The 26,370-nt window shown below is 39.5% G+C and overlaps 1 protein-coding gene and 1 pseudogene across 1 annotated transcript in view; one reads left to right on the top strand and one right to left on the bottom strand.

Annotated features, from left to right (window-relative positions):
* The window catches only part of MYO3B (myosin IIIB), a 642,969-nt gene that overhangs the window by 501,711 nt on the left and 114,888 nt on the right, over nucleotides 1-26,370 (top strand). The gene's annotated exons all lie outside the window — the stretch shown is intronic.
* LOC102856496 lies at nucleotides 11,683-12,955 on the bottom strand (annotated as a pseudogene).

Here is a 26,370-nt window from a genome sequence, read left to right as displayed (position 1 = left end):
CAGTATTCCATTGGTGAATGTACCATAATTTCTCAATCCATTTGATTGTGCTTGGACATCTGGGCTGTTTCCATGTTCTTATATTGGCGAATAATGCTGCTATGAACATTGGTATACAAGTCTCCATTTGTGCCTCTGTTCTCATTCTCTCAGGGTATATTCCAAACAGTAGGATAGCTGCATGTCATATGGAATTTATATATTCAGCCTTTTGAAGAAGTACCAAACTGTGTTCCAAAGCGATTGTATCATTGTACAATCCCACCAACAATGTATAAACATTCCTATCTCACAACATTCTCTCCAACATTTATTACTTGCTGTCCTTTTGAACTTTGCCACTGCTACTGGCTGTGAGATTGTACCTCATTGTGGTTTTGATTGGCATCTCTCTTATAGCCAATCAAACACTTATTAATGCAGAGACTGCTGGAGTCTCCCCCAAATTTCAGCATTTTGGAAGTTTAGGTAGGAATCTGAATTCCTCTAGGATGTGATGCTACTGATCTGAGGACTACTTTGAGAATCACTGCCTGGGATACCTTGTTTTCATGGTTTTATATTGAATCAGAAAAGGTGAACTTTAATACATGGGGTTTTATTTTTCTATTGTCACTTTAATCAAAGTTAAATGTAAGTTTAATCAAAGAAAAGTTGGATTTTCATTCATTCATTGCTTCACATTTCCTCCTTCCTCATCCCTTCCCCCTCCCCGAGTCCACTTTGCACTGCACCTCTTGTTCCAGATTGTCAGCATACATATAATGCCTAATCATACATTCCTTTCAGACAGTTCTTCCCCTCATCTATTACAATACAGTGTTCATTATCTATCCACTGTTTTCCTATTCTACCCCAATGTGTGATTTTCTATTCATTCAATCAACAAACATTTGTTGAGCACTACTATTTTTCCACTACAGATCAATGAAGTAAAATAAGACACTAAGAGATGAATGCATTTTTAATATTTGGCGTTTGCAGCTGTTCTTTTCCCAAGCAGATTCAGTGGCATGCTGGCTTTCTCATTTGTCTCAAGTGGTCTCATTAAATTCTCAGGAAGTTGACAAGGAAAAAGCTACATTTGATTATAACTTTGCTGTACAGGAGGAGGAGAATGTTCCAAACTTTATTTTAAAGACTATAAAGTATCTCAGCTTCTAAAAATACTGTCTTTAAAGGGGACTTCTATAGTAAAAAAAAACTCTTCTGCCTCTCCCTGTCTGCCCACTGGATATCCTCCCACTTGGAAGATTGCTCTAAAATCAGCTCAGATAACTATATTGAACTCTCTAAGACATGTTGTAAGGAGGGACTGGGTCCTTGAAGAGGGACATCATGCTTGGGAGGGTAGAGAGACGGCGCAGGAGGGGAAGGCCCTCTACGAGGTGGATTGATTCAGTGACTGGGATAATCGGGATGGGTGTGTCAGAGACAGTGCGATTGGCACAGGTGTCATAGAGCAGAGTTTAGGGCTGTTGTACATGGGGTCGCTATGAGTCTCAAGTGACTTGACGGCACATAACAACAACAACAATAGGTATATCATGGCTGTGTTTCCGTCCTGGATTTTGCAAAAGAATTTAGCAAGACTATAAGAAGTACATCTTTAATACTTTGGGCATGTTGCTAAGAAAGGCTATTCCTTGGAAATGGATATCTCGCTTGTGAAAGTAGAGGATCAGAAAAAGAGAGGAAGAGCCCCAATGAGATGGATTGACAAGGTGACAGCAACAATAGGCTCAAATGTATCTGAGATGATAAGGAAGACACAGATCAGACAGGATTCAGGTCTGCTGTTATAAAGGACCTATGAAATATTCCTTGGGGGGAAAAATGTATTCATTAAATAGGAATGTTGTTGCAGTTGTTATGTGCCATTGAGTCACCTGCAACTCATAGCAACTGTATGTACATTAATTCTGAACCCTGCTCTATTCTGAGCCAATCTCATCATCTCCAACAGACCTAACTCTATTTCTCCAGTCACTGAGTCAGTCCATCTCATCCTGGGTCTTCCTGTTCTGCACTGTCTCTCCAGCCTTTTAGGCATGATGTCTTCCTCCAAAGATTGGTCCATCCTGGCTATGTGCCCAAAATATGTGAGCAGAGCTTCAAAATCCTTGCCTCCAGGGAGCAGCTTGATTTCACCCTCTCCAGGACACGTTTCCTGGCAGTCCACAAATCAAAGGCATCAATCCTTCTCCTGTCATGCTTAGTTATTGTCTAGCTCTCTGCTGCATAGCAAGTATTGCAAAGATCATGGCTTGTATCAGGTGGACCTTAGTCTCTAGGCTGACATTATTGCTCTTCAGTACTCAAGAGAAGTCCCTGACAACAAATTTCCCCAATACAAGTCATATTTTATAAAAATATTATTCTTTTAATTGTGATTTTAACAAAAGTTTACAGAAAAATTGGATTTTCATTCATTCATTGTTGCACATTTTCCCCCCTCTCCCTCCCTTCTCCTTCTCCTAGTTCACTTTTTTTTTTAATATTGACTCATTGTTGCACAATTACCTCCATGCCACACACCCCTGGCTCTTTGCAATGTAGCTCTTATTCTGGGCTCTTGTCATACATATAATGCCTAATCATATTTTCCTTTTAAACAGCTCTTTCCTTCATCTGTTGCTTTGGAATATTCATTATCTATTCACTTTTATTCTATTCTCCTCCTAAGCCCCCATGTTAGACCTGCTTTATAAGAGTGGTGCTATGCAGTGTTTGTCCTTTTGTGACTGAGATTTTTCATGCAGGATAATGTCTTCCAGAATCACCCATGTTGTATAATGTTTTATGAGTTCATTACTTTTCAGTGCTGCATAGTATTCTATCATATGAATACCATAGTTTTTGTATCCATTTATTTGTTGATGGGCACTTGGGTTGTTTAAATCCTTTGCTAAATAACGCATCAATAAACATGTGTGTGCATATATCTGTTTGGATGGATGATCTGGGTTTTTTAGGGTATATTCCCCATAGTGGAATTGCTGGATCAAATGGTATTTCTATTTTTATTTTACACTCCTACCAGCAGTGAATAAGGGTTCCAATCTCTCCATAACCTTGACAGCATATATTGTTTGCTGCTCCATTGAAAATGTAAAATGGGCCCAGGATATGAATAGATACTTCACCAAAGAAGACATTCAGATGTTATACAACTATATGAAGAAATGTTCAAAATCCCTACCTATCAGAGAGATGCAAATAAAAACAACTATGAGATATCATATCACCACAGCAACAATAGCAAAGATCAACAATTCACCCTTTGATTTCCTGACTGCTGATGCCAAGAGTGTTGATTTGAAGAACCAAGCAAGATGAAGTTAACAATCTCAGTCTCTTCTCTGTCTATTATAAAGCTGTCATTTGGACCAGTGGTGAGAATCTATTTTCTTGATGATGAGCTTTAATCTATGTTAGAGACTACAGTCCTTGACCTTCTGCAGCAAGCACTTCAGGTCCTCCTCAGTTTCAACAAGCAAGGTTGTGTCATCTGCATAATGCAGATTGTTGATGAGTCTGAATCCTCCTCTAATCCTGAAGTCACATTCTTCCTCATAAAGTCCAGCCTCCCAAATCATCTGTTCTGCATATAGATTGAAAAGGTATGTAGAGAGGATCATCCTTGTTTCACCCCTTTCCTGATCCTGAACCATGCACTGCTCTGTTCTGAAGACTGCTTCTTGGTCCAAGAATAGGTTTCACATGAGCACAATGAAGTGTTTTGTGATTCCCATTCTTTTTAATGTTAGCCACAATTTGTTGTAATCCACACAGTCAATTCCCTTTGTATAGTCAAGGAAACACAGATAGATATTCTTCTAGTGCTCACTGCTTTGGACCAAGATCCATCTGACTTTGGCTATGATGTCTATAGTGCCACAGCTTTTTCTAAACACAGCTTGCATATCTGGCAGTTCTCTGTCAATGTACTGTTCCAGTCGATTTTGGATAATCTTCAGCAGGATCTTGCTTGTGTGTGATATTAGTGATATTGTTTTATAATTTCCACACTCTAGTGGGTCAACTTTTTTTTTGAGGGGAATAAATATAGATCTCTGCAGTCAATCGGCCAGGTGGTTGTCCTCCAGATTTCTTGGTGAATATGTTCAAGGCTGTGTCTGTTTGCTAAAATATGTCAGTTGGAATTCCATCAACTTTTTGCCAGTTTCTTCAGAACAGCTTGAACTTCCTCCTTCACCACCATTGTATCTTGATCATATGTTGTTTGATGAATTTCTTCTGTTTCAGCCACTTTTTGGTATAGTGACTCAGTGTACTCCTTCCGTCTTCATTCGATGCTTCCTGGGTCATTCTGCCATCAGTATCCTTAAATATTGCAATTCAAGGCTTAAACCTGTTCTTCAGCTCCTTCAGCTTAAGAAATGCTGAGTGAGTTCATCCCTTTTGATTTTCTTACTCCAGCTCCCTGCACACTTTTATCAGGAGCTATCATAACTCATTATGATCTTACATACAACGGAATGAAACACTGTTCAGTCCCACGCCATCCAGTGACCACTTCCATTCTATGGCAGCTCTCCAGCAGGTTGTAAATCTACACAAGAGGAGACTACTCTATTCTTTCCTGATGGACTAAGCGGAGAATAAGAAATGCCCATGGTTTTAGTGGCCTAGTGGCAAGAAGATGCACTGCAATGCCAAAGGCACCCTTTTTATGGCCACCAGCTGCTCCACGGGAGAAGGATGCGTAATCTCCTCCCATGCAATTAACTGCCTCTCAAAACCCACTGGAGGGTCAGCTATGGGTCGGTTCTGAGTCTGTGGTATACAGAAAACAACATGCTTTTAGTAGCAGCCCAGTACATTATGCTCTGTATCACCAGGGTTCCAATACTGCATGAAAAGCATTGTGGGGGAGGCAGGATAATAAGGCTCCAGGAATTAATGAAATGCCAACCAAGGTATTTCAACAAACAGATGAAGCCCGGTATGTACTTATCCCTCTAAGAAATATAAAGAATAAGCTACCAGGCTAACTGGAAGAGATCCATATTTGCACCCATTCCAGAAAAGGAGATCCAACAGAATGTAAAAATTATCAAACAATAGCATTAATATTACACACAAGTAAAATCTTGCTAAAGGTTTGTTAAAAATTATGTGAGCCGTGCATCAATCAAGAACTGCCATAAATTCAAGCTAGATTCAGAAGAGACCATGGAGCAAGGAATATCAGATAGATCTTGTCTAGAAGCAGAGAATACCAGAAATATGTCAACTTGTGTTTTTGTTTTTATTCCAATGAACATCTACAGAGATTTTGGAATTCCATTCATTTATTGTTGCACTTTTCTCCCCACCCACCCCACCCCCACCTCCAGTTTGCTTTTCTCCTTGAAAAGCAAAAGAAAAACTCCTTCATTGGTATACAATCCCTCCGCACTCCCCCCACCCCGAGTATATTCCACTCTGCAACCCTCATTCCAGACTCTTATGATAATCATAATGCCCTAAAATATATTACTTTTAAACTATTCTCTCCCTCATTGGCTTCAATGCAGTAAACATAATTTATCCAGTTTTTCTCAGTCTTACCCCCACTCTGATGTCAGCCTCATTCTACAACAGTGGCACCTTGTGTTTTATTAACTATGCAAAGGCATGCCACTGTGTAGACCATAATTATGAAAAACAGAGAAGAACTGGAATTCCAGAACACTTAATTGTGCTCATGCAAAATCTGTACATATACAATAGTGTAAAAGTTTTAACAAAATAAGAGAAATCTATATGATTTTAAATCAGAAAAGGTATACATAAGTGTTGTATCTTTTCACTTTATCTATTATGCATGGTGAGCAAATAATTTGAGAAACTGGACTATATGTAAAAGAATATAGCATCAGAATTGGAGAAAGAGTTATCAACAACCTGTATTGCTCAGATGACACAATGTTACTTGCTGAAAGTGAGTAAGTCTCGAAATATTTGCTTGAAGAATATCAAAGACTGAACTGGACAAATACACAACATCATGATAGATGGAAACAGCATTGAAGTTGTCAAGCATTTAATTTTATTTGGACTCACAACCAACATTCATAAAAGCTGCAGTCAAGAAATAAAATTTAAAAAAAATAACCGTAGTTTGCTGGATAAATCTGCTGTCAAAGATTTCTTTAATATGCTAGAGCAAGGCTGTCACTTTAAAGACTAAGATATATCTGACATGGACCATGGAATTTTCAACTGTTTCATAGGCATTGTGAAATTTAGGCAATGAATAAGCAAGTCTTAACAAGAATTGATGCCTTTGAGTTGTGATATTGTCAAAGAATATTGAACTTCCTATGGCCTTGCCAAAAGAACAAGCACATCTGTCTTGGAAAAAAGAAGCCAGAGTACTCTTTTTATTTTATTTTATTTTATTTATTTTATGTGTGTGTGTGTGTGTGTGTATGTGTGTGTACTGTCAAGTCAGATCTGACTGGTACAGGAGGAGATTGCCCCTCCTTCTTCAGAAGAGCATCTGGTGGATTTAAACCGCACACCTCTGGGATTGCAGTGCAGCCTCTTTCCACTAGGCCACCAGAGCTCCCTCAGAGTTCCCTTTAGAAACAAAGATTTTGAGTTTATATCACATCCTTTGGGATGTTATAAGAAGGAGCCTGTCCTTAAAGAAGAATATCATTCTTAGAATAATAGGTGAGTGAAGGAAAGGAATACCCTCAAGGAGATGGGTTGACTGCATCAAATGACAGTGACTGCATCAGATAGGTTTAAGCATTGCAGAGATTGTGATGATGGCATGGAATTGGGCAGAGTTTGGTTTTACATAGGATCAATGCAAGTTAGAGACAACTTTATTGCACCTAATAATATAAAAACCACCTGAGCAGAGCAGGCATTTGATTGGCCAAAAGTTAGACATATGAGTCTGTGTCATGAATATGTTCCCTAAATTTTATATGATCAATATGAAGTCTGAGAGAGAGGTTAGACATCTATATACCCAAATCAAATAAGAAAAAACCAAATGTTATTAGATGACTACATAAAATAATACAAAGAGTTTTTTTCTATTTTCATTTTATTTGATCTGCTTGCTTTCCTCAGAATTTATAAGAATAAATGGAACTTAAGGGAAACGAGAATTATCCAGAAGTGGGGAAAATATGATTATATCTGTATTTTAGTTAGTGTGATAAAACAAAACACATGTAAGTAATTAAATGAAAAACCTAACATGTTTTGTACACATTTACCCAAATCACAAATTAGTAGAACTTTTATGGAACATTCTGGGCTTATGTGCACCTTATAAACTCAGTATTTTGTTGTTGTTAGGTGTTATCATGTCGACAAAGGGACCCTAAAAAGAACAGATGTGAAGCCTGCCCTGTCCTGCACTATTCTCATGATCTCTGTCATGCTCAAGCCCCTAACGGCAGCCACCATGTCAATGCAGCTCATGGAGGCTCTTCCTCTCTTTCACTGACTCGCTACTTTTCCTGGCATATTGTCTCTCTCTAAGGACTGTTTCCTCCTGAAAATATGCCCAAAGTAAGTAAGATGGAGTTTCACTATCTTTGCCTCCAAGGAGCGCTCTAGTCAGCACTTCCTTCCAGGCATTTGTTCATTCTTCTGGCTCAGTTATTTGCCAACCACAGTTTAAAGGCATCAATTCTTCTTTTTCTTATTCATTATTCATCCATATTCAAACTCAGTATTTGGCATCAAAGAAAAAACTTGTTTACACTCAAAGAGAACTGGGGGAAAATAAAATCGACCTTGCTTACTCATCCATGTATTTATTTTAAAAGTGTTTATTGAGCACCTACTAAATGGCAAGTACTATGCTAGATATTAGAGATACACAGGGAACAGGATCTAGGTTTGCCCTCAGTAAACTACATTCCAAGGCAAAAATAGAAAAGTAAACATGTAGTCAAATCTCCTTTGACCGGGGTGCTGATATGGTGTGCGCAAGGTGGAGAGTCAGCAGAGGAGAGAAATACCCACTATGAGATGAATTGACACAGTGACTTCAGCAGTGGGCTCTAGTTGGAGGTAATGAGGATGGCACAGGACAGGGCAAGAGGGTTCAAGTTTATAGAGTTGCTATGAGTCAAATTCAACTCAATGGCACTTAACAGCAACAATGTAAGACCTATGAAGGGAATGGTAGTAATCCTGGGACTTGAGTGGGCAGAAGGCTTACATCAAAGCAAAGACCTGAAAGCTGTGTAGAATTTGCACAGGCAAAGAGGGCATGGAGACATATCAGACCCTGCCTGTTCTTTTTACACACTGGGCAAAATCCCATATACGAGGGATGAGATTATCATGCTTTGGAAAGTGGGAGAGAGTTCTTGTTTTTAATATTTTTTTAAAAAAGAAAAATCTGAAGTGCAAAAATGAATGAATGGAAATCCAAAATCTCTGTAAATGTTCGTTAAAATTAATAAAATTTTAAAAAATAAAGTGAAAAAAATGGAAATTAATTATAGGAAGAAGTGTTTACAATATAGATACAACGTAAGGAATTATTATAAAGCAAGCACCTCCTAAGTAACTACCACTGGGGTCAGAGAACAGAAGTTGACAGGACCCCAACATGCCTCTCCTGATTTTGACTCCTTTTTTTCTGAGGAGACCAGGTGGCTGAGTGCATTACATATCAAACTGCATTGCACGACTGGTTAGCAACCAGAAGGTGGGAAGTTTGAAGGCCTTAGACACTCCTTGGGAGTAAGATGGACAGTCTTCTCCAGAAAAATGTGGCTATTGGTTGTTGTGTACCATGGAGTTGGAACCAACCCACAGATGACCCTTTAGTGGGTTTTGAGAAGCAGTTAATCACATGGGAGGAGATTGCCCAGCTTTCTCCCACAGAGCAGCTGGTGGCCTTGAACCACGTGCCTTCGGGATTGCAGTGCAGCTTCTTGCCACTAGACCACCAGATATAGTCATGGAAATCCAATGGTGGGCCACAGTGCTTTTGAACCACCAGATGGTATTGGGTTTGGGTTTCTCTCTTTAGAGATAAGTACTTAAGTAAATAAAACCATACCCTTGCCATCAAATCAACTTGACTTATCACAACCATATAGAACATAATAGTATAAAAGACTGGGTTTGGCTGCCTGCCACTGTGAGCCAACTGAGTACAGACAAGGATTGAATATTTTAAATGTGCTTTATCCAGATGCCACTGATGTCAGAGAAAGCAGCAACATAGATGTCTTAAAACTGTTTTCTGCCATCTCATAATCAAGCCAGGCATTTTTTTTATGTTTATTATCTTTTTTTTCTATTCATTCATTGTTGCACATTTTCCTCCCTCCTCTCTTCCCCCCCACCATTTGCCTTTTTTTTTTGAAAAAAATTATTTCATTGTTATACAGTCCCCCACTTCCAGTCCACTTTACTGTGCAGCTCTTATTCTGGACTCTTGTCATGCCAGTAATACCTAATCATATATTTCTTTTAGACTCTACTATCCCTCATCTATTTCAATGCTGTTTACATTATGTGTCTCCTCTTTTCTTCATTTTTCCCCCAAGCTCCATGACAGTCCTATTTTATAACAGTGGCATTATGTAGTATTTGTCTTTTTGTGACTAGATCTTTTACTCAGCATAATGTCCTCCAGGGTAACTCATTCTGTATAATATTTCATAGTTCTTTGTTTTTAAGTGCTACATTATATTCCATTTTATGAATATACCACAGCTTCTCTATTAATTAATTTGTTGACGGGCACTTGGGTTGTTTGCAACTCTTTGCTATTGTGAACAAAGTAGCAATAAACATGGGTGTGCATATATCTGCTTGGGTGGCAGTTCTGATTTCTTTAGGGTATATTCCCAGTAGTGGAATTGCTTGGTCTAGTGATATTTCTATTTCCAACTTTTTGAGAAAATGCCATACTGTCTTCCATAGTGGTGGTACCAATTTACACTCCCACCAACAATGAATAAGCGTTCCAGTTTCTCCACAACTTCGCCAGCATTTGTTGTGTGCTATTTCTCCTGGAGTGAGATGATATCTCATAATTGTTTTGATTTGCATTTATCTTAGAGCTAGGGATTTTGAACATTTCTTCATGTGTTTGTCCACCATCTGAATGTCTTCTTTGGTGAAGTGTCTGTTCATATCCTGTGCTCATTTTGCAATTAGGCTGTTTACCTTTATCTTCCGTGATGCTCAAGTATTCTATAAATTCTATATATATATAAGTTCCTTATCAGACATGCCATTACCAAATATTGTTTCCCAGTCTGTGGCTTCCCTTCTTACCTTGTTGGGGAAGTTTTTGGATGTGCATGGAGATTTGATTCTTAGAAGGTCCCATTAATCTATTTATCCTCTCCTGGTTGTAGGTTTTCCAGGATGCTTGGAAGACTGTTCATGTTGTGGATTAGTGCTTCTAGGGTTCTTCCAAGCTTTTCTCTAATGAAGTTTATAGTTCTTGGTTTTAGTCCTAGGTCCTTGATCCACTTTGGGTTGGTTTTTGTGTATGTTGTGAGGTGGGGATCTTGTTTGAGTTTTCTGTAAATGGTTTTCCAATTTTGCCAACACCATTTGTTTAAAAGTCTGTCTTTTCCCCACTTAACTAATTTTGTCTCCTTGTCAAAAATCAGTTGACCATAGGAATATGGACTGATTTCTGGGTTCTCAATTCTATTCCAATTATCTATGTGTCTGTTATTGTACTACTACCATGCTATCTTGACCACCATGTCAATGTAGTAGGATTTTAAATCAGGGAGTGAGATGCCTCCTACCTGTTTCTCTTTTTAAAGAGTGTTTTGCTTATTTGGGGCCACTTTACATTCCAAATTAAATTGGAGATTGTTTTTTCCATCTGGTTGAAGAATAGAATTGGTATTTGTATTGAGATTGCATTGAATGTGCAGATTGCCTTTGGTAAAATTGTCATTTTCACAATGTTGAGTCTTCCTGTCCATGAGCAAGGTGTATTCTTCCATTTCTCTGGGTCTCTTTTTTGTTTCTGGTAGTAATGTTTTATCATTTTCTTTGAATAGATCCTTTGTGTTTCTAGTTAGATTTACTCCCAAGTATTTAATCTTGTGATTAGCTATTGTGAAGGGTATTGTTTTTCTTAGCTCCACTAGCAAAACTAACAAAAGAAAAGAAGGAAAAGACACAAATAATCCAAATAAAATATTAAATGGGCAACATCACAACAGAACCAACTAAAATGAAAAGGCTAACATTGGAGTATTATGAAAAACTATACTTAAACATATATGAAAACCTAAAGGAAATAGATAAATACTTAGAAATTCACAACCTACCTAACCTGACACCAACCAAAATTGAACATCTGAACAGACCTATTACAAAAGAAGAAATTGAAAAGGTAATAAAACAACTTCCAGCCAAAAAAAGCCCTGGACCAGATGATTTTTTTTTTTCAGGTTCCAGAGACTGCATTTAATTGGCTAGTGTGATAAACACCACAGGCATAGACACAAATGTGAGTCCCTCTTTCAACAACATCTTCATATTAACTACAGGCTTCAGAGCATGTGGAGGCCCTTTCTTCTTAGGGAGACCACCAGGCTACACAGGAACCACAGGCTACACAGGCTCTGGGCAGAGCCCAGGGACTACTCAAGATGCAGGATCTTCAGTGGGAGAAGGGCAAGAGGGCTCTGAATAATCTTCAGCTCACACAGCACCATGCAAATACAGAGCGAGGAACTTCTTGAATGTTTCTGGCTGGTAACCAGCTGGCCCTACAGGTTCCACCATCACTTTCTTCTTGATCACTGGGCGACACCAAAAATGCTCATAGAGGAGCTGGTCTGAGTCCACCCAGACCAGATTCTTGACACCTGCATCCGAGGCCAGGTCGGTGGTGTTCAGCTGGAACACCAGGAACTGAAAAACGCGGCCATCAGTGCCCACACTCTGCACAGTCACTGGCTGCTCCAAAACCTTGGGATCATCCCCATAGAGGCACCGGGCCTGAGCCAGGGCACTGCCAAAAGCAAAAAGGACCATCTTGGCCCGCAGCTGCTCTGGACAAAAGCGGTGTGGTCGTAAATTTGCTGTCTCCAGGAAGTACAGAGTATGGGGATATGGGTAAGGATGATCTTCCCGGAATCCTGTGTTATTTTTCATGTGATAAACATTGCATTCTTGAAGATCAATAGTGGGAGATATGGGATAGAAGGTCTCAAGAACATGATTCTTAGTAGCTTCTACTTTTTCTCTAGCAGCAACAGCAGGCAGAGGATCCTTGGCACTCACTCGCGTTCCACTAGACCCACGGACCTGAAGGAGAATAGACTCTCGATTCCAGCTCGTAGAAAACGAGTAGTTTTTGGCACAGATCCGCTGGGTCAAGCAGGATGCTTGAGAATCTGAGACCTACACAGCTGCATCAGACTTTCCACAATGATTGGGCAGTAGGTCTCTCTCTTGAGGATGTCTTCAGTGGAGTGCCAGAGCCTGGCATGAGAAATCGCGTTCAAAATGCGCTCATCCTGGTTCTCTATGTGATTGTCTGGATCATCAACAAGGCTAAGCACTTTCTCTGGGAGGCCTTCTATTAGCTTGGTCTTGGTAAGCCAGAGGGCCTGCTTCATACCCTCGAGGAGGCGGCAACGCTGGTGGAAAATGTAGCAGGCTTGGTCCTTGTACAACGGCTGCTCGTGAATCGGGGGAGAGCGGTGGAACCTCGGATGAAACCAGCCATGTGGTCCCAGGGCGAGAAGACCAGTCGCGCCAACCCGGGGACGAAGTGCATCTTCCCCTCGTAGGTGATGGGCTCTAGTCCAGGGATCTCATACACTCTGTCCAGGGGAGGCGGTTCAGGCTTCCGCGTGGAGCGCACACCCCACTGGTAAGCCCCACGTCTCTGGACCTCACAGCCCCCAAGGGCGAGCCGCCCGGGGCCCGCCAGAACCCGCCTTGCGGGCCCCGAAGTCAATGCCATAGCGACCAAAACCTCTCAAGCCCGCCACCGGCACGCCGCCATCTTCCCATACGCAAAGACTGCTCGAACCAGATGATTTTACAAGTGAATTTTATCATTCAGACAAGAACTCTTATCAATTCTACATAAACTATTTCAGAAAATAGAAAAAGATGGAATTTTGTCAGACTCATTCTATGAAGCACACATATCCTTAATATCAAGGCCAAGTAAAGACACCATCAAAATAGGAAACTATAGGCCAATATCTCTCATAAACATAGATGCCAAAATCCTGAATAAAATACTGGGCAATAGAATTCAACAATACATTAAAAAAATAATTCACCATGACCAAGTGGGATTCATAACAGGTATGCAAGCATGGTTCAACATAAGAAAAACCATCAGTGTAATTCATCACATTAACAAAGAACAAGAACCACATGATCCTATCAATTAATTCAAAGAAGGCCTTTGCAAAATCCAACACCCTTTCCTGATTAAAACACTCCATAAAATAGGAATAGAAGACATTTCCTCAACGCAAACCCAGAGACGACATTGTTCTTAATGGAGAGAGGTTAAGACATTCCCCTTGAGAACAGGAAGTCAAGGATGCCCACTATCACCTCTCCTATTCAATATTTTATTAGAAATCTTACCAATAGCAATAAGGCAAGAGAAGGAAATAAGAGGTTTCCAAATTGGCAAAGAGGGGGTAAAATTGTTTCTTTATGCAGATAATATGATAGTATAGTTGTTGTTGTTGTGTGCCGTCAAGTCACTTGCAACTCATAGGGACCCTATTCACAACAGCCCTAAACCCTGCTCTATCCTGTGCCAATCACACTGCCTCTGACACACCCATCCCCATTACCCCAGTCACTGAATCAATCCACCTCATAAGAGGATCTTCACCTCCTATGCCGTCTTTCCACTCTCCCAAACATGATGTCCCTCTCCAAGGACCGGTCCCTCCTTACAACATGTCCAAAGTATGTCAGACAAAGCCCCAGAATCCTTGTCTCCAAGGAACACCCTGATTTAACCATCTCCAGGATGAATCTGTTTGTTTTCTTGGCAGTCCATGGTATACTCAATACTCTTCTCCAGCACCACAGCTCAAAGGCATCAATTCTCCTAAAACTCAGCAAGAAAACTACTAGTGACATAGTTGACCAATTTAGCAAAGCAGCAGGATACAAGATCAACGCAAAAATCAACTGGGTTTCTCTACAATGACAAAGCCAGGCCTTTTAACAAGGTGGCCCAAAGGAGTAGTAATAGGAAAGGAATGTGAGGAATGTGAGAGGGGTTCTCAAGGATCTGATAGTGTTGTCCATGATTGTCTGCTGAACAGTGAGTAATTTAAACACAGCCTGTGTTTCATATTCAAGGTAGGTAGTCAGCTGGTTTCTCTGCTGATTGTGCACACTCCAGGAGATTTCTCAGAGTTTTTTTGTATGCCAGGGAATTGTTAGGTGTTGTAAATTGAGTATTACTCATAGCCACCCAGTGAGCTGCTGATCTGAACCCTACCCTTTGCCATCTTCATCATTTCTGACACATTCGTGCCCATTGCTGAAGTCACCGTCCATCTTATTAGGGGTCTTCCTCTCATTTTTGACCCTCCAACTTTCCACGCATAATGTCCTTTTCCACAGAATAGCTTCACCTTGCTACATGTCCAAATTATGAAAGAAGTTTCACCATCCTTTCCTCCAACAAGTCCTCTGGCTGCCTTTTCTCCAAGACACAGCTATTTGTTCTTTTTGCAGTCCATGGGCTGTTTAATACTATTCTTCAACACCACAATTCAAAGGCATAAAAATTCTTTTTTCTATCATACTTATTCATTGTCCTGCTCTCTCTAATATGTAGCAAGTGATTGAGAATATCATGGCTTGAATCAGGTGCACCTTAGTTTTCAGACTGACATCATTGCTCTTCTGTATTTTGGAGAGGGCCCTTACAGCAGACTTGTCCAATACAATATGTCTCCTGATTTCTTGACTGCTGGTATCAAGGGTGTTGATTGTTGATCCAAGATTTGATTGCAAATCCTTAATATTTGGAATAACAGTCCCACAGCTAGTTAATCAATTAGGTTAAAGGACCTTACAGGTGCAACTTTTACTATGGTCCCAAATTTGGAAAACTATATCTGAGCCGTCAGTTTAAAGAACATAGGCAGTTTTCAGCAGTCAGATTAAAGAACCTTATAAAGACAGAACCTTATATAGACAACATTTACTGTCATCCTGTGGGATCAGGATCAGAGGAAGACTCATCAACAACTTGTGTTACATAGATGACACAATCTTGCTTGGAAAGGGACATTATGCTTCAAAAGGTAGAGGGTCAATAAAAGAGAGGAAGACTCTCTTTTTAGAAAACCCTAAAGAGATTATTGACATAGTGACTGCAACAATGGGTACAAGTGTGTCAGAGGTCGTGAGGATGGCACAGAATAGGACAGAGTTCAGAACGATTGTTCACAAGGTCACTAAGAGACATAGCTGACACAGTGGCACCTTGCCTAACAATAACAACAACAAACTATGAGCAGTCAGGTTAAATAACCTTACATAGGTAACTTTTCCTATTGTCCTAAACATAAACTATATCTGAGTGCATGCCATCATCAGTAGCACTGTCCCATAGGACCTCCAAATCTGTACTCTTTATAGAAGCCAAATACTACATCAGAATGGACTATCACAACTCCTTAACCACCTCAGAGGTGGTAGTGTTGCTATGTACCATAAGTCAGAACTGACTCATACATAGATGACCTTCCAGGAGGTTTTTGGAAGCAGTAAATCACACAAGAGAAGATTATCTGCATTTCTCCTGTGGAGCAGCTTGTGGATTTGAACTGTATGCCTTAATTACCTAAGTAGAAACTCTTAAACATTATCATTGAGTTGTCTTGGTTTTGAAGTGTGTATAACCGGAATTATACCGCATGTATGCTTTGGTTTCTAGTTCCTTATTCCTCCTCTTTTCCGTTTTCTTTCTCTTCCTCAATAACATATTTTTAAGATTCATTTGTCCATTTTCATTGATGTATAATATTATAGGAATAGACCACACTTTATAAATTCATCAATAGTCATCTGGGTTGCTTTTAGTCTGGGAATCTGACCAACAAGATGCCCAATGGATGATGAACATCCCCTGTTAGTTTAGCCTAGCAGGCTTTGAAGTCAAAAAGATTTTCATTAGGATCCCAGCTCTGCTCTGTTTCGTGGCTCTGGTCAGGTTACTAAATGGTCTGTGCCTTTCATTTCTCAACTGTGAAAGAAGAATAATTAAAACATAAGAAAAATAATTTAAAAAATAATTAAAGTACTTATGTTGTAGAAAATGCATGGAATATGCTGTGTGTGTACATATGTGTGTGTGTGTGTGTGTGTATGTGTGTCAAATTAGATCTGACAGGTACAGGAGGAGATTGCCCCTCGTTCTCCAGCAGAGCATCTGGTGGGTTTGAACCACATACCTCTGGGATTTCAGTGCAGCTTCTTGCCACTAGGCCACCAGAGCTCCCACTGGTATGTGCTTATCACAGTACTTTGCCTATGGTAAACATGCACAAAAGAAGTCTATTGCTGCGTGGAGTTAGGTTTATTATTCATGGAATATCCCCTTTTTATTTGAGTAAATTCTCTGTCTAGTTCATATAACCTGATTTATAATCTAGATATATAAAACCTATATCCAGATATAGGATTATAGAAGCCTTTGAGATCCTTTTGTTCCACCTTCTCATTGGACATTCGAGGAAAGTGAATCCAAGAAGGTTAAGTGAGTTGCCACTGGCATTTAGTAACAGAGAGGACACATTTCCAACTTTTCAGCGTAGAGCCGGGTTGGAAAGAGAAGTGGACATAACAGCTCTAGACCTGCCCTCATGACCGGACTATCCTTGCTTGTTCTTTGGACAACCATTTTACCTTCTGAAATATGTTTTCCACTTTGTTGTAAAAAGGATCAGGGGCAAAAAGAAGCTTCAAGGGATTACACAGTTAGTTCTGTGTTTAGTTTTAAGCTGTGAAGTCGACAGCATTATGCCCACGTTATTTGCATAGTCGGCCATTTGTTTATTTGGGCAGAGTTTAGGATTTCAAGAACTTTCTTCTGATTAGACTCAAAGGGAAGACATCAAATGAAGAGACTGCAGCCATGCCTGGGAGTAGTTTTGTTTAGTTGGGACTGCTGTTGGATTTGAATTAAAATTGTCTGTGATTTAAGGAAGTAGGAAAAATAAAGGAACAGACTCATTTTCATTAAACTGTGAAATATGAATATAGTTGAAGTTATCACAGGGGGAGCCTCGGGTGCAGTGGTTAAGAGTTGGGCTACTAACTAAAAGGCAGGTTATTTGAAACCCCTACCTACTCTACGAGAACAATATGGAAATCTACTTCCTTAAAGATTTAAAGTCTTGGAAACCCTATCTAGACAGGACAGTTCAAATGTGTTCTACAGGGTCAATGTGAGTTGGAACTGACTCCATGGCAGTGGGTGGGGTTTAGCTGGAATAAGAGAAAGTCAAAATAAGTTATTGATATTACTCAAATTCACAATTCCCCCCCCCCAATGAATAATAATTTATGGTGACTTTCTGGTATTTAACAGCTCAAGCTATTTCATCTCTGCCTTTGGAACAGAGCTCACCATCTCTCTCCTCTAGACTCACATTTCTCCCACTACCTGTACACTGTGGCAGTTAAGCCTTTTTTAACACTGAACTTCGCTGTTCCGTGGCCAGTTCCAAAGTTCCAAAGAATGTGAGAATAAGTGAGTGACTGTGTAAGAGAGAGAAAGAGTACAATTGAGAGAAAGATTCTCTGGAAACTTTTTTTTAAAAATACTGGTTTACTTACAAAGTTTGTATATACATTGTTTTTTGTGCTCTGGAAACTTTGAGGGTACTTTATGCATGTCAGGATTTATCTTTCAAAGCCAGACTCCAGATTATTGGCTGAAGGCATGTAGACTAGAACTGGCATATGGTAAGCACCCAAGAAGGGTTTAGCTGCTACTACAGCTATTCTTCACTCTTCAAATGACAAGCACTTTTGAAAGTACCTAATTGCCAATTTAACAGCATCTCCCTCCTTCGCATTCCCAAGTCTTTTGGAGTGTGCTAAGATCTCTCTAAACTGCTTTTGCTTTTCCCCTGATGTCACCACAGGAGTCTAGGGTTTATCACCTTGAACCTTTACTACATTTAAGAAGAATGAGGGCAATTTGCTGGTATTTTCCATGTCTGGCAATTTGTGTAATGGGAGAGAGTTATGTTTCATTAATCCACCTAAATTGTATAAGGAATATTTAAAGCTCCCACTGTCTTGCGTCCCCATTTTCTTTCTCCATCATCTAAAAGTATCTGTTTGGCTGCTTAACAGTGAGTAATTAGAACAGCCTATGTACCTAGACACAAGACGAGGTTAGTGTGACCTAATATACATGAAGACTCAGTGTTCCCAAAGGGACCCTTCCTTTTTAAAGGAAGAAATTAATGATATCCCTTTTCATTAAATTGGTGCCAGGTATTTTCCCTAAGCAGCCTACTTAAAAGAACAAATTCAAACAGGCCCAAGAAACAAATGCAAGTGATCTACAAAGCTCCTGGGGGATGAATTTACATACTATTCTAATTTCAAAGAAGTTTTTATGCCAAGGCACAATGACCAGACTCTTCCAATAGGCACACACCCACTTTAAATGTCAAATTCTGCTTTTGTGGAGAAATCAGATAAGTGCAAAGAGCTCTAGGCTTGTTTCTGCTCTTCACTGACATAGCCTCCAAAGGACAATTTCCATGATAACTCATTTCACTAAGTCTGAATGTGTGGAGGGACAGTTGGGGGATAACATCCAAATGTCCACTCCAAATCTCTCAGCATCAAATTACAAAGTGTTCGTTCCATTTGTCCTTCCTAGCTATATTTATCCTTGCCCAGAATGGCCCAGATCACCTCTTCACATTTCTACTCTGCCTGCTAACTTTCAATGTAGATTGCCATTTGGGGGCCAGGGCACTTCCATTCTCTTGTGGGCTGTTTATTCTTTACTCAGTACTGCATCCTCTTATACAGTGCATTAATGGGACCACATTTCTTGTAGTAGTTTCCATGGAACACTGTGAGAACATACTAGAAAAAAAGATATCACATTGTTTCTCTTTCTAAATGGGGAGTTAAGATACCTTGCTTAATCCACTTATATGAAAATAAAGTAGAACATGTAACTAATTGCTGAGTTATCAGAGGATTGGATGCACAATGCACACTACTTAAAGATCTTTGCTTGCCAACCAGACTTCTAGGACAAGACAAATACTGGTCTTATAGTGGTTGGTTATCTTCTCCTGGAAAATGGTTTTCAGACTGATTTCGAGCATTTCTGGCAAGACTTTTTGCATCATAAGCTCCTCTGGAAAGCTAATAGAAGCCATGTACTTAATCTTGGAAGAAAATGGGTAAGTACATACCCACAGCATTTCATATGTAATGCCAAAGACTTCTGTGTGTGACAGGAATTTTGAAGCTGAGTAATTTCATGGTTGGAAAACTTGATAAAAGTCTCTGCTCCTTAATAGCCAAACAAGGGGGAGAGATGGTAACTTCTTTTCCCATGTAGTAATTATTCAAGTGTTTGTAAAATAGCGTGCTCTCTCTCTCATTGCCATGGAACCAAAAGTGACTCATAGCTGACTCTCCAGCAGGTTTTCAAAGGCAGTAAATCACACAGAAGGAGACTGGCCATCTTTCTCCCTCAGCAGCTGTTGGATTCACATGACCTGCCTTTGAGTTAGCAGTGAAATTCCTAATCATTGTGCCACCAGGACTCAGTGAATTGCTATAGCTTTCTCAGATTTCTCTTTGGGGACTGTATCTACCAGTCATCAAATAACCTTTAAAGATTTGACCACATTTAGGAAAATGTCCTAGCCTCAGGTCCCAAGGTATACAGGATAGGAGAGTTGCATGCAGTTTAAAAGGTTTTGAACCTTGGTTTCTCAAAACTGCAAATGATGTTTGCCGGAGTCTTACCCTTTTGGGGTTTGTTTTTGTTTTGGGTTTTTTTTTTTAACATTTATTTATTTATTTAAGTCTTATTTTTAATTGCTATTTGAGTGAAAATTTACAAAATATGCTGATTTTAATACAGCCATTCATGCATATTTTGCATTATAACATTACCCAGAATGTAATCTCTTTTTTTCTCACTTGCTTTCTTTAGTTTTGGCTTCTATTCTAATCCTTCTATCTTTTCCCTGTACTCAGTGTTGTATCATTGGTCAAATACTACTTTTATGACCTAATATGGTTGGTTACTCTGAGGAGGAGTGCTCCTTAGTGTCATTGGCCATTTTATAAGCCTGCCTATTATTTGATTTTAAGTTAAGTCATAGGAATGAGTTTTATTACAAGTTCGAAGGGTGAGTAAGGACATAGAATCGCAAGCATTATGCCAGTCATTTCCCCCTGTTCTATCCAGGTTTTTTCTACATGATGTCTTTTAGAGTGGGCTGAAGGAGTAACCAGGCCCCATCTAGTTCTGGTCTCAAAGTCATGGAAGTTGGAGTTCACATGGTCCTTAAGACCTTTGGACTCATTGTTTCTGTACATCTTTTGCTTTTGTCCTGTCTTTTTTGTTATGGGTAAGAAGAGACCAACAATTCCACCTTAGATGACTCCTAGCAAGCTTTTCAGGCTCTAGTTTCTACTAACTATAACTTACATTTTTTCCCTATAATTTTAATGAGCATTTACAGAGATTTTGGATTTCCATTCATTCATTGCTGCACTTCTCTCCCTGCCCAGCCCTCCCCTGGAGTCTTACAGTTAAAAAAAAAATCCTTTAAAAATCTTAGAGCTTTTAAAAAGGTGAAAGCATTGAGCCCTCTGTATCACTTTAACTCTCTTTTATATCAAAAAAATTAGCTTATCTATTGATCAATCTTATATAAATAGTAGATAAAAAGATTCTTCGTGAATTCCACACTTAAAACTGGAACAGTAAAGAGTGTTCTGGTTTTTTAAAAAAATAAAAAATTAAAACCCATTTGTAATATATATTATAGCTAAAATTCTAACACCTGAATTGTTCTAGGTGTGCTTATCTCAGCCACTAAATCTTTATCCATCTTTCAGAGGGAGTTATGAGTGATCAAGAAGAAAATTCTAATTTCTTCATTGACATTTCTTACTTAGTAACTTAATACAGTCATCTGCACTACACTTCATTGAAATCAATGGTGTTACCATAGAGTCCTGATAAAAGAAAGAAAGATTAAAAAAAAGTCATGCACCAAGTGTGAAAGGGTTTGGCCTTTTGAAGAAGATCTCACGCTCAGTAAGGCAGCCTAAATCTTCTGTGCATAATGCTACAGTTCAAATGTTTCTGATTAGTGCCCTGCTGTCTTATTAGTACCTCCTGGAAGGCAACAAGATTAGTAGAGTGTATGAGTCCCCTCATATCTCAGCATGATTGAGTCCAGAGAAGGGCTGTACCCTGGTGAAAACTCCAGCATTTTGTGCCTGAGTCACAGACTTCTTTCTTTGAGACTTTAATTTGGGTGCTCAGCAACTCTTTAAGCTTTAATATTACACTTTCAAATGGAAAAAAAAAACAAGAAGCACATCAGACACAAGTTATAGAATTTTTGCAATCAACCTTCCAATGAAATAACCACTTGGATTATATTTATTGCATGTACTGTCATGAAGAAGAGCCTTTTTGTCTCCCCTAAGCCTCTTTCTTAAAGGCAAACATAAAACAGTGCAATAGAGGAGAAAGAGGAAACAATTTCATTACAAACTTGAAACAAATTGCCATATTCTACTGAAACTGAAATGTTTTAAATTCTTTCTGGACTTTTTTTGTTAAAAATTACATAATAGAGTGTTTAAGAAAGTTTGCAGAATACAGCTACAATAAGAGCAGGAACAACCAAAGTTTGAGCTGAGATTCTGGTCAGCCTAAAATGATTGCTTTGAGCCTCTGGTTAAGGTTCGAGGATAAATAACAGCCTGATCTGTTCTCTTAATGCTGAGACCTCCAGACAGAACATCCAAGGGGGGAGGGGGAGAAATCTAGCAGGAGAATCAAGGTAAATGTCACTGTGAAGAAAAATCACACTTCTTGTTGCCGCCTCTCCTAAGAACCAAGCTGCTTTCTAGAGGCAAGGATTTTGAAGCTCTGTCTCATATACTTTGGGCACGTGGCAAGAAGGACCAGTCCTTCAGTTGGAGAGACAATGCAGGAGGGGAAGACCCTAGATGAGATGGATTGATTGAGTGACTGGAGAAATGGGATTAAGTCTGTCAAAGACAAGGAGATTTGCTCAGGATAGGGCATGGTTCAGAGGTATTGTACCTCTCGCTATGAATCGTAGGTAACACAATGGCAAGTAACAACAAGAAGAACGACCAGGAACCTACCAACTGCTTCACAAAAGAAAAATAGGCATTCTCCTCCCAGAGTAAGATGATATTTTTAATGTGTTTTCAAATTCGTTTCATATTCTTTTTATTTTAAAGGAGATGTAGGAAACAAGTTGTTAGTGATGTGCTGAAGTCTCTGGTATGTACTGGAGTGGATAAAATACAGAGGTCCTCCAGAGTGCTGCTGGAGGCTTCCTCCACTTACCTGGATGTGCTATCAAATATTATTATTGATGTCTGTCATGACATGGCAGAAACTGAAAAATACCTTGCCAAAGCTGGGATGCTGGAAGCTAAGCTTTTGGTATTTCAAACATCAGCATGGTCACCCGTGATGGACAGGTTCCAGTGGTTTCAAATCTAAGACTAAGAAGAAAGGCATCACAATCTACTCCAGAGAAATGAACCCATGGAAACCTTGTGATTGCCCAATATAGTGCTGGGAAGAACTTCACAGGTTATAAGGCACTAAAAATACAGTGGCATAATGCTGAGTGAGGTATCTCAGTCACAAAGGGACAAATGCTATATGGTGCCACTGTTGTAGAATGAGGATGACATCGGGGTGGGGGTAAGACTGAGGAAAACTGGATGAGTTATGTTTACTGCATTGAAGTCTATGGGGGAGAGAATAGTTTAAAAGTATTATATTTTAGGGCATTATGTTTATCATAAGAGTATGGAATGAGGGTTGCAGAGTGGATTATATTTGGGGGTGGGGGTGGAGTTGGGGGATGTGCGGGGGCGATTGTGCACCAATGAGGGAGTTTTTCTTTTGCTTTTCAAAGAGAGGAGCAGACGGGGAGGGGGGGGCAGGGAGAAGGGTGCAACAATGAATGAATGGAATTCCAAAATCTCTGTAGATGTTCATTGAAATGAAAAATAAATAAATAAATAAATAATAAATAAAATTTTAAAAACCACATAAACTGCTTTAATGGTTTCCAGGATATTCGTGATAATCTATTTATGTTATTTTGGGTTTGCACTCTTTATCGATTTAAAATTTTTTAATTGTCCACATTTTCTCAATAAAATACATAAAATGAAAAAAAAAAAATACAGTGACAACAAATGACTAAAGCAAAAGAACAGTTGACCATGCAGTGCTTATTCTGTGGTCCTCAAGATTACCTTGAGTCCCACCCAACTTAACAACAACAAATTAGTAAATAAATAGAGACTGAAAAAGCATAGAATAACTTTTACAAGTCAAATGTATGCCTAGTGAAAGCCATAGTAGAAAGTGGAAGAATACCATCTGGTCTGTGTAACTTCCTTTGCTTGACCACACTGCCTCTCTAACAACAAATACTCGGATATGTTTTAGAAAATGTTCCGGAGGATGGGTGTTTAGAGTGTTTTGATTTTGTTTATATTAAAAGGCAAATTCCACACAGATGGCATTGGCTTAGCTATTGTGTGACATTAAATGGCTCTTTTGCTTCTAAGAAAAGAGGTGAGAAAGATGGATGTGTGAAACAGTGAATCCTCTGGTTTGTATTCTGAGTTTACCTCCCTGCATCCTACAGAGGGCCAGGTCCTTGTCCCCAAGGCTCTGATGCTCATGGGTGAGAGAACAGCGTTTCCAAGAGTGATTTCAGTTGGCTCTTAGAATATTAGGCTGAGGACATACAAGGAAGCTGTGAAAATTCTGTGGACCGAGGATTTAGATATTTAGATTCCAGAGTACACTTACTGTGGCGGGAAGCCAGGATAGTAACCTGGTGAGGTCAACTAACTACTCCTTTTGAAGGTTGTATTGTCTTCCTAAAGGATGTTCAGACACAAGAGCTAAAAAAGGTCACTTGTCATGTTATAGAAGTTACTTTTCTACACAAACATATTTTTAGACCTAAAGGCTATCATTTTTCTCTTCCAAATTTAGTGATGATGGTGAGTGAAGTCAGACTGGGGAAAGAGAGAACTCTGAGATACTAGAAATTCATAAATTTGTGAATTATACTTTTTGTTGATTGATTGTAATGCCTACAGTCTTCTATTTCCTGGAACCTGGGTATCACCCCAGGGAACACTGTGGGCAGCTGTGTTTGCTTCTTTCTTGTGTTTTACTTTCTTTTAGAGAAATAGTACAAATAGTGGCACTGCAGAAGAAAGGTCTGGCAATCTGTTCAGTAAAGATCACAGCCAAGAAAATCCATGAAGCAGTTCCACTCTATAACACATGGGTTCACCAGGAGTTAGAATTGACCCCATGGCAATGAGTTTGGGTTTGGGTTTGATTTTTAGCTATATTCATTATTGTTCTTCCCAAAGTTAGCTCAAGCTGGGGAGTGGGGAAGGGGAGAAGTCTCACTTTTATATTTCCTGGGTAGGAGAAGGATGTCACTTAAGGGATGCTAAAGACTTATGTACACATTTTATGAGCTTTGTATGTAAACCAGTATAAAATAAAAAAATAGTAAGAAGAACTATTCTTTGCACACTAACATGGTGTCTGATAGACAGAGTTGTGTGAGAAGACAGCCTCTGAATGTATCCAGGCATCAGCCCTGGCATCCAGGTGGCTGTGCTTGAATGGTGTGCTACAAGTGTCATTTCCTTCCTGGGACCTTGTGGAAGGTTGAAGATAGCTGTAAAACTCAGATGCGCTATTATCTCAACCTTTAAGCTTTGAGTTGTGATCTGCAGAAGACTGGGAGCCATGGGAATGTTTTGCTGTTTTATTTCCTAAATCCTGGAATTCAGCCTCTTGTGCCAGTTCTTTCTGCTGAATCTGGCTCTTTTTGCCAAGGTCCTCATTACGAGGCAGCAAGAGTTATTTGAACATGAGGATGTTTGGGTAAATGCTTCATCCACCTAAACCCAATTTAGCTAATTTGGAAGAGGATTAAGGAAACTCAAATGCTGGTATGACTCTGGGGGGAAATCCAAGATTAATAATGTTACTGAGCTGCCAGAGCTATTGTTTCAAATATTGTGAAATAAGATTTAGATCTCATGTGCTCGTTCTTGGCTAAAGAAGAAGAGTTTTCCAGTTGAGAGAGAAAATCAATTTCTCCCAGCTGCTCTAACAGGAGCAGAGAAATGGTGAAAAGAAAAGGAGTTGTTATTGTTATTAGATGCCATCGAGTCAAGTACAACTAATAGCAACCCTGTGAGAAACAGATCTGCACCTTGTCCTAGTCTATACTCTCCGTGTCATCTCTCACACCCATAAGCCCTTTGCTGCCGTCACTGTGTCAATTCATCTGGCTGAGGGTCTTCCTCTTTTTCATTGACTCTTCATCTTTCCAAGCATGAGGTTCTTCTCCAAGGAATAGTTTTTCCTAGCAACAGGCCCAAAGTATATGAGATGCAGCTTTGTCATCTTGTTCTCCAAGGAGCACTCTGGCTGCACTTTTTCCAAGACATATCTATTGAGGCTTTTGGCAGACTATGGGATATTCAGTGCTCTTTTCCAATACCACAACTCAAGCATATCAGTTCTTCTTACCTCATCCTTATTCAGTTCTCAGATGCACAGCAAGGGATTGACAAAACCACCTTAATCTTCAAACTAACATTGCTACTTAGCAATGCGGTAAGGTCCTTGACAGCAGACTTGCCTAGTGCAGTATGTCTCCTGATCTCCTGACTGCTGGTACCAAGAGTGTTAATTGTGGATCCAAATGCGAAGAAAGCATAAACAATTTCAATCTTTTCTCTATCATAATGTTGTCTTTCGGCCCAGTGAGGAGGATTTTTGTTTTCTTGATTTTGAGAAGTAATCCATATAGGAGACCTGAGTGTAAAACATTAGCTTAAAGCAACAAATGCTGGCGAGGTTGTGGAGAGACTGGAACCCTTATTCACTGTTGGTGGGAGTGTAAAATGGTGCAACCACTGTGGAAAGCATTGTGGCGCTTTCTCAAAAAGTTACAAATAGAGATACCATTTGACCCAGCAATTCCACTACTGGGAATATACCCTAAAGAGACCATAAATGACATCCAAGTAGATATATGT

The sequence above is a fragment of the Elephantulus edwardii genome, unplaced genomic scaffold (genome assembly GCF_000299155.1).
Source record: "Elephantulus edwardii isolate Elephantulus edwardi_28Jun2011 unplaced genomic scaffold, EleEdw1.0 scaffold00001, whole genome shotgun sequence".
Classification (NCBI taxonomy): domain Eukaryota; kingdom Metazoa; phylum Chordata; class Mammalia; order Macroscelidea; family Macroscelididae; genus Elephantulus; species Elephantulus edwardii.
Note: the sequence above shows the minus strand (reverse complement) of the source record. Positions and strands in the feature narration are given on the sequence as shown.